The following is an 8,771-nucleotide window of genomic DNA, read 5'->3' on the forward strand; positions in this document are numbered from 1 at the left end:
AAGTATGAAGTCTGTTGGGGATGAGAGAGCTTGGGAAGTGAGTCAGTTGTTGTTCGCTGATGATACAGCGCTGGTGGCTGATTCATGTGAGAAACTGCAGAAGCTGGTGACTGAGTTTGGTAAAGTGTGTGGAAGAAGAAAGTTAAGAGTAAATGTGAATAAGAGCAAGGTTATTAGGTACAGTAGGGTTGAGGGTCAAGTCAACTGGGAGGTGAGTTTGAATGGAGAAAAACTGGAGGAAGTGAAGTTTTAGATATCTGGGAGTGGATCTGGCAGCGGATGGAACCATGGAAGCGGAAGTGGATCATAGGGTGGGGGAGGGGGCGAAAATTCTGGGGGCCTTGAAGAATGTGTGGAAGTCGAGAACATTATCTCGGAAAGCAAAAATGGGTATGTTTGAAGGAATAGTGGTTCCAACAATGTTGTATGGTTGCGAGGCGTGAGCTATGGATAGGAGGATGTGCGCAGGAGGATGGATGTGCTGGAAATGAGATGTTTGAGGACAATGTGTGGTGTGAGGTGGTTTGATCGAGTGAGTAACGTAAGGGTAAGAGAGATGTGTGGAAATAAAAAGAGCGTGGTTGAGAGAGCAGAAGAGGGTGTTTTGAAGTGGTTTGGGCACATGGAGAGAATGAGTGAGGAAAGATTGACCAAGAGGATATATGTGTCGGAGGTGGAGGGAACGAGGAGAAGAGGGAGACCAAATTGGAGGTGGAAAGATGGAGTGAAAAAGATTTTGTGTGATCGGGGCCTGAACATGCAGGAGGGTGAAAGGAGGGCAAGGAATAGAGTGAATTGGGGTTGACGTGCTGTCAGTGGATTGAATCAAGGCATGTGAAGCGTCTGGGGTAAACCATGGAAAGCTGTGTAGGTATGTATATTTGCGTGTGTGGACGTATGTATATACATGTGTATGGGGGGGGGGGGCCATTTCTTTCGTCTGTTTCCTTGCGCTACCTCGCAAACGCGGGAGACAGCGACAAAGTATAATAAAAAAAATAAATTATATATATATATATATATATATATATATATATATATATATATATATATATATATATATATATATATATATATATATCCACTAGCTGGACAAATCACCAACACCTTCTTCAGGTGTTAAGCATATAATACCCACACCACATACACCCCATCTGTTCCTGTGGCCCTCTTATGGAAAGGAATATATATATAGCCGTTGGAGAGACCATTATCACATATTACATCCTCATGTTACATATCATCATGCCTGATACAGGCATTGGCCATTGGCTGTATAGATCCTTTCCATTCCCTTCGAAGGCCACAGGCAAAGGTAGGGTGTCTGAGGCCAGAGAGTCACATCTTAAGCACCTGGAGAAGGTGTTACAGGCTTTCTGGTCGGTGGAGGATGATATACACGCCCCCCTTCTATCACCGGTGGTGTGTATATATATGTTTTCCTTCCTATAAGACTGTTAATGTCTATATCTGTGGTAATAAAAAGGGTGTTCCTCGCGCACGTGAGAGCTCGGGAAGGTAATCATTTTTCCACACTTCGAGCTGTGTCAAGTGCTAGGCCTCGTAATTCTACGTTTACTGTGTGGAGATTAATTTTTCGTCTTCCTTTGGGATGAGTCTGTTGTAAATGGTGTTGGAAAGAGGTAGTCTAGGTGGAAAGTTACTCAAGAAAAATATATAGTTTATTCTGTCTTGTTCCAGGATACTGTGAGGTTTATTCTGTCTTGTTCAAGGAAAGTATGTGGTTTATTCTGTCTTCTTCAAGGAAAATAAAAGGCTTATTCTGTCTTATTCAAGGAAAATATGTGGTTTATTCCGTCTTATTCAAAGAAAATAAAAGGCTTATTCTGTCTTATTCAAGGAAAATATGTGGTTTATTCTGTCTTATTCAAGGAAAATATGTGGTTTATTCTGTCTCATTCACTGAAAATGTAAGGCATATTCTGTCCTATATTTCGTTTCTATGTACGATACAGCACTTATATGTCAAGGAAATATTCCTATTCATGCTTGACTATGAACTGGACAGTTAGGTTAATCCTCAACATTTCAATTGCTTTTCTTCCTTTCCTTCTCTCGTACGATCTATCAACCCCTCACCACACTTTCAGAAGAACTACAACTTCAACAACTTCCTCCCAAAATTCTTCAAATAAAAGAACCACAGTTCTCTCGTCCAGAACCAAAGGAAGATGTTCATAGTCGAATATCCAACCACTTTGCGTAAAACTCACAGAGAGAGAAAACACAAAACGAAAATACTATAGCCAAGTTTAGAGGATCAATCGTATTTTCTGTATCATATTCATTCGCTTTGAAATTGTCTCTCTCAGTAACGCACGGCATAGCCATAGATAAATGGTATACATATTTTCTTTATAGAAAACGGTTAAAAATATGTCTGTGACGGAAGCACGAGAACTGATTTTATATGTGGAGGATATATATATATATATATATATATATATATATATATATATATATATATATATATATATATATATCTATATCTATAAATGAGATATTTTGTCACTGCTCATGAATATTGAAATGAAAGTTTTACCGAGGCATTTTCGTGCCGTTCATAATTTCAAATATACCTCTGTTTTGATGGGAATTATGGCAGTGGTGTTTCACGGGACTAGACCAATGGGATATTGCTATCACGAGAAAAGTTTATGATAGTCAGTCCTGCCCTGGTGAGTATCATAATCTATAATACTAAACATGGGAATCATGACGTTACGTAATTTCAAGGAAAAGATCATAGGGTTGTTTACATTCAGAGAGCGATTACATCTTTCTTTCGGTTCAAAATATGCATCTCGCTACCCAAGCCAACCGCCTAGCATAGCCTCCTTCAACAACAAGCCCCAGACACCCCCCCCCCCACACACACACACACAAACACGCACACACTGTCTCTTTAACGGCCCGATCAGTGTATACTCTGGCATGGCTGTATGAGGATATACAAGCCTGTGTGCTGGTGTTGAGCTTTGAAATATATACATATATATATATATATATATATATATATATATATATATATATATATATATATATATATATATATATATAAAGATGATACCACCAGGAAAAGGAAACACGAGAATCCTGAGCGCTTTCGTGTATTGACCCCATTCCATGTTTCCTCCGGTTCTGTATATATAACCTCTATTGTACCTACTTTCTCTCTTTGTAACTAATCCTATAAAAACGTGGTAATACACGAAAACGTCCAGGAGTCTTATACATCCTCAAAAGCTTTCAGTGACTCTGAGATCCAAAACCATTGCACACATATGTCCGAATCTACAATATGTGTATTATCGTGATGACTCTACTTCACATCATAGAAACGGAGGAGGGAGAGAGAGAGAGAGAGAGAGAGAGAGAGAGAGAGAGAGAGAGAGAGAGAGAGAGAGAGAGAGAGAGAGACTTACAGCACGACATGACAGGCGATGAATCTATGGAAAAATCTTCATGAAGGTTCCCCCCCCCCCCACTGGTTAAGAGCAGGTGTCGGGGATTAATCAAGGCGAAAGTGTCCCTTCCAGTGATGCCTGGCCGTGATGACGGATGATCCAGCAAGCCTGAGGCCGCCTCCCATAACTCATCTTGGAAGAGAAACCCCCTTACCCATCCTTCCTCCCATCACTCCCTGTAATTGTCCACCCTTCATTCCCTCCAAGTATACTCCCTATTCTTATAGCCTGTCCCATCCTCCCTCCTCCTACCAAGTACCAAAAGCCATCAACCACTTCCTCGTCTTCCCATCTAACTTTGGCCTCGTTTGATTTTTGTTTCCAGGACCATCAGATGTTTCTTATCGTCCTTTTCATTCTTCAAGCTCGGTGTGTTCCGCGTCCCTTTTCATTCCTACGTGATTCTTCTGAAGCCATCCAAGACTAAATATTCCGCTGCTAGCGTTTCCAGTTATCATATCTGATCGTATTTTCTTCTCTTCTTAACCATATATATCATTCTTTACTCCATCACATATTTCTCTTCTTTTTTTTACGCTATTTCTTGGTCTTGACTCCGTCTTCTGATTCCTCCTTTTAGACTCCGTTCTCATTCAAGTCCCGAAAGTCCATGTCCTCAACGCTTGCCTCTCTCTATTTTGGATAATCTTATACTCATCATGCACTGGTTAAGGACGTGCAAATGACGATATATACACAGGTCTTTGTGTCGGTATGTTCAGAGTAAGTGACTCTATGTCGTCTTAAAACTATAATGAGAGATGCAAATCCCTTTTTAGAATAAATAGATACAACAAACTCCATTATGTCTTGTAACCTCACTGATCATGCGAACATACTTGTATATCAGGGAGAGAAAAACCTCACTTGTGTCCAACCAATATAACATAAACCTTCCAGGACAATGTATCTCATCAACCAACCACTGGTTTAACGCAACCAACTCGTCTGTGCTACACAGTGTCACCGTAGAACCCACACACCTTTTTAGGTATGTGACACAGAATTACCAATGCCCTAAAAAAAAAGACTAAGTATGCGACTTAGAATCACCATTGATCCATACACGTCTTTAAGTACGCAACACAATCACCAATGACCCACAAACCTTTCTAAGTATGCAAGACAGAGTCAACAATGATCCACAAGCCTTAACTTTAAGTATACGACATAGAATCACCATCGACCAACAAAATTCTTTAAGTACACAGCACAGAATATCAACTGACCCACAAACCTCTTTAAGTATGCAAGACAGAGTCACCATAGACCCAAAAACTTCTTTAAGTATGCAACATAGAATCACCAATGACCTACAAACCTCTTTAAGCATGCAAGATAGAATCTTTACAGACCTCCCCCCCCCCCTCCTCCATATATTAATCTCTCTAAGTCCTCACTCATCTACCTCCGTTATCCACCCCCGCTGTCTCGCCCATTCAACCCTAAAACCCCCAACCCCCCGTCTGTCCCCAATCCACTTCATATTTTCCTTAAATACCCTCAGGCCAAATATATTTATAAAATACTTCCAGAACTTTGGAAAGGAGATTAAACTCCTTAGAACAGGAGGGAGATTCTAGTATGAAGTTTACCCCCAAAGGAATATTTACCTAAGGAAACAATTTTTTTTTGGGCGACAAGTTTACTCGTCATATGAGGGTCATAAACCATGGTTTACACCCACCATGGAAAGTGCTCCTGCATGTCTGTACAAATATGATATGGAAATGAGTTTTTTTGGCATATCTTATAATGATAATGATGTGACTACTACTTCTACTGCTACTACTGATGATGATAATAATAATGATAATAATGACAATGATAATAATGATAATGATAAAGATTATAATGATAATAATAATAATAATAATAATAATAATAATAATAATAATAATAATGATAATAATAGCAATAAAAATAATAATGATAAAATAATAATAATAATAATGATAGTAATAATGATAATAATGATAATAATAACAATAATAATATCAATAATATTAATAATAATAATAATAATAACATTAATGATAATGACACTGAAATCAATAATAAAGATAACAGTAAAAGATATGATGATGATAATGATAATGATGATAATAATGATAATGATACTAGTATGCATTATGCAAATAATGATGATAATCATAATGAAAATAATGATGATGATTATGATAGCAAGAAGAAGAAGAAGAAGCAGAAGAAGAAGAAGAAGAAGAAGAAGAAGAAGAAGAAGAAGAAGAGGAAGGAAAGCAAGAAGAGGAAGGATCACTTCTCGTGTTTAGTAATCCATCGATCATATATATTTTCCATTTTCCCCTCTGGTCTGGGGCGCCCCTCCTGCTTGCCGCCAGACTCGGGGCGGAGGAGAATGGCTTGCCAATAAATTCCAAAGTCACCAACGAACTTACCCGAAACTTGCATAAAGCTAATGGAAGCTCAGGAAACAAGGCCTTTTGCTACGAGTTGGCCAAGTTGGGTGTTTGGTCTTGAGGAGGAACCAATTATTGGCCAGCAGTTTGACGCGCACCCTGGAACTCCCAGCGCTAGTCCTGGATAGGGAGGTAGGGAGGGAGGGAGGGAAGGAAGGAGGGAGGGAGGGAGGGAGGTAGGAAGGGAAGGAGGGAGGGAAGGAAGGAGGGAGGGAGGGAGGGAGGGAACTACTGACAGGATGGAGGTGATGGGAAGAAAGTGTATCGAGATGGAAATGGTCGGTGGGAGTTGTGCGGCGATGGAGGTAATGGAGATGGACATTTGTTAGGTTGTAGGTGTCGAGGTGGAGGTGTTGTGATGGAGATACGGTATGGACATAACACCGAGATGGAGTTGATGGAATGATAATGATGGATTCGATGGTACACAGCTAGTTTAGAGATGTTGGTGCGGAAGTAATGGGACGGAAAGGAGCAGGTTGGGAGTGTTGGTATGGACACAACGAGATGGCAATGATGGGTTGAGGTAATAATGATGGACGTGATGGAAAAAAAACAAACTAGAATGAGGGAAGCAGGATGAAGGTGAATCAGGCAGGGCTACTGAGATGGAGATGTAACGTAGTCTGAGGATATGGATGGAGGAAGGAACAAAGATGGAGGTGTGTTATGATGAAGGAAATTGAGAAGGAACTGCTAGCACGCTGGTGGTTGCAGTAAAGGTGTTAGTAAGGAAAGAGATGAGAAGGAGTCTTCCCGACTGGAGTGTAAGTAATCAGATACTTTAAACTGGACGTCTGGATGGAAGAAGCACATAGGTTCCAACCCTGGTAGCGGCAGTCGGTCCACAGTCTACCCAGCTGTTCATCCTCTCTTTGGAGTTGGTCGATAATCTGAGTACCAGGCTAATACATATATATATATATATATATATATATATATATATATATATATATATATATATATATATATATATATATATATACATAAACGTTAATGGGATGGCATTAATTAGGAAATTCATTTCCTCTTGTCATCTCAGCTAACGAAAAAAAAATGAGACAATGGAACGGAAGATGTCAAGTGAAGTTGTATGTTGGTTAAACTGGAATGGAGTTGCTGGAACAGAGAGTGAATGTGGGGAGATGAGGCGTCATGGACAAACGGAATTAGGGCTGGAGGTTCTGGAATAAGGCATATGTAATCTTCCTGAAGTGTTGGGAGGGAGGTGTCCTCGAGGTATGAGGATGGAGTGGAGATGGAGTGGGATGGAGGCTATGGGATGACGGGCAGCCGTGATGGAAGCCCTGGGTTTTATGTTCTGGGACGGAGGCAGCGTGATGGAGTCGGCTCCGGGATGGAATTACTTGTCTTTGGAAGTGCTGGAATAGAAGAGTTGGGGACCATGGAGATAACAGGGATGGAATGGGAGTTATAAAGATAAGTTCGTGGAACGGTGGTCTTGAGATGGAGGATGTGGGACAGACCATCTTTTCCACTGAGCATGATATATTCGGCTCGGTCCTTCGTGTCGAAGCTAATCTGCTTGATCACTTTTTTAATGATGTATGAAAGTTACTTTTTTAAATGATATAGGAAAATTACTTTTTTGAATGACATAAGAAATTACTTTTTTTAATAAGAAAATTACTTTTTTAAATGATATAAGAAAATTACTTTTTTGAATGATATAAGAAAATTACTTTTAAATGATATAGGAAAATTACTTTTTCAAATGACATAAAATTTACTTTTTAATGATATAAGAAAATTACTTTATTTAATGATATAAGAAAATTACTTTAATGATATAAGAAAATTACTTTATTTAATGATGTAAGAAAATTACTTTTTTAATGATACAAGAAAATTACTTTTCTTAATGATATAAAAAATGACGTTTTTCAATGATCTAAGAAACATGCAATGACGCATGTAAACTGGCCCATGAGAAATACGCTATTGTTAGTACTATGTGCGCCAGGGAGCGAGAGATGCGTCGTATATATATTAGATGCCAAGTGAGAAATGGCGATCCCTTTGCTACGTCTGAGGCATCAGAAAATTTCGAACTCCGACGAGGATGGGATTCGAACCCACGCACGGAGACCGTATTGGATTAGCAGTCCAACGCCTTAACCACTCGGCCACCTCGTCTCCATGGAATGGCAAGGAATGAAAGCAAAATTTATGAGTCTGACATTTTGTGGATATGGAAAACGTTGGAACTTTATAAGGCTAGTATCAGCTTGCTGTTTCTAATCTAACTTCTCTTCCTGTGTTCCTTCGAGTGTTAAAGATACAGTTATCAAGATAATGCAGCGAAGTGTTGGCATAGGCGAATCCAAAGGGAGATTGAGAAAGAGAGTTTTAGGTTGGGTTGCTTAAAAGAAAGATAAGGTTAGGTCGCTTAATAGAAAGAATAAGGTTGTGCTGCTTGAAAGAAAGATTAAGACTGGCCTGCTTAAAAGAAAGATAAAGTTAGGTTTCTTAAAAGAAAGATAGTCTAGAATCACGGCAATAAGAAGATAGAGTGGAGAAAATACATTTACGTTTATATTACAACCTCGAAGCGCTGAAAAAACGATGATGACACGCATAAAAAAAAATGGAAGTGATGAATAAGAAAACTGAAGAAAACGTATCAGAAATATCTCCAATGTGACTCTGGTAAAATGAGGAGAAAAAGAGAAGAGAGAGAAAACTAGATGGAGTAAGGCTAGACCACGAAACCATAAATACAAGAGGCCCTCACCCCAGACACGTTCCCTACCTTATCATTAATGTATCATACACCCTCAAAATGGGCAAATTTCTCTCTCTCTCTCTCTCTCTCTCTCTCTCT

General features: G+C 39.3%; 1 non-coding gene across 1 annotated transcript; it reads right to left on the reverse strand.

The window, feature by feature from the left end:
• Positions 1 to 8,001: 8,001 nt before the first annotated feature.
• Positions 8,002 to 8,083, reverse strand: TRNAS-GCU (transfer RNA serine (anticodon GCU)). Its single transcript has one exon. It is a non-coding gene; the product is annotated as a tRNA-Ser (tRNA).
• Between the last annotated feature and the right edge of the window lie 688 nt (positions 8,084 to 8,771).

This window comes from Panulirus ornatus, chromosome 1 (genome assembly GCF_036320965.1).
Source record: "Panulirus ornatus isolate Po-2019 chromosome 1, ASM3632096v1, whole genome shotgun sequence".
NCBI classification, from domain to species: domain Eukaryota; kingdom Metazoa; phylum Arthropoda; class Malacostraca; order Decapoda; family Palinuridae; genus Panulirus; species Panulirus ornatus.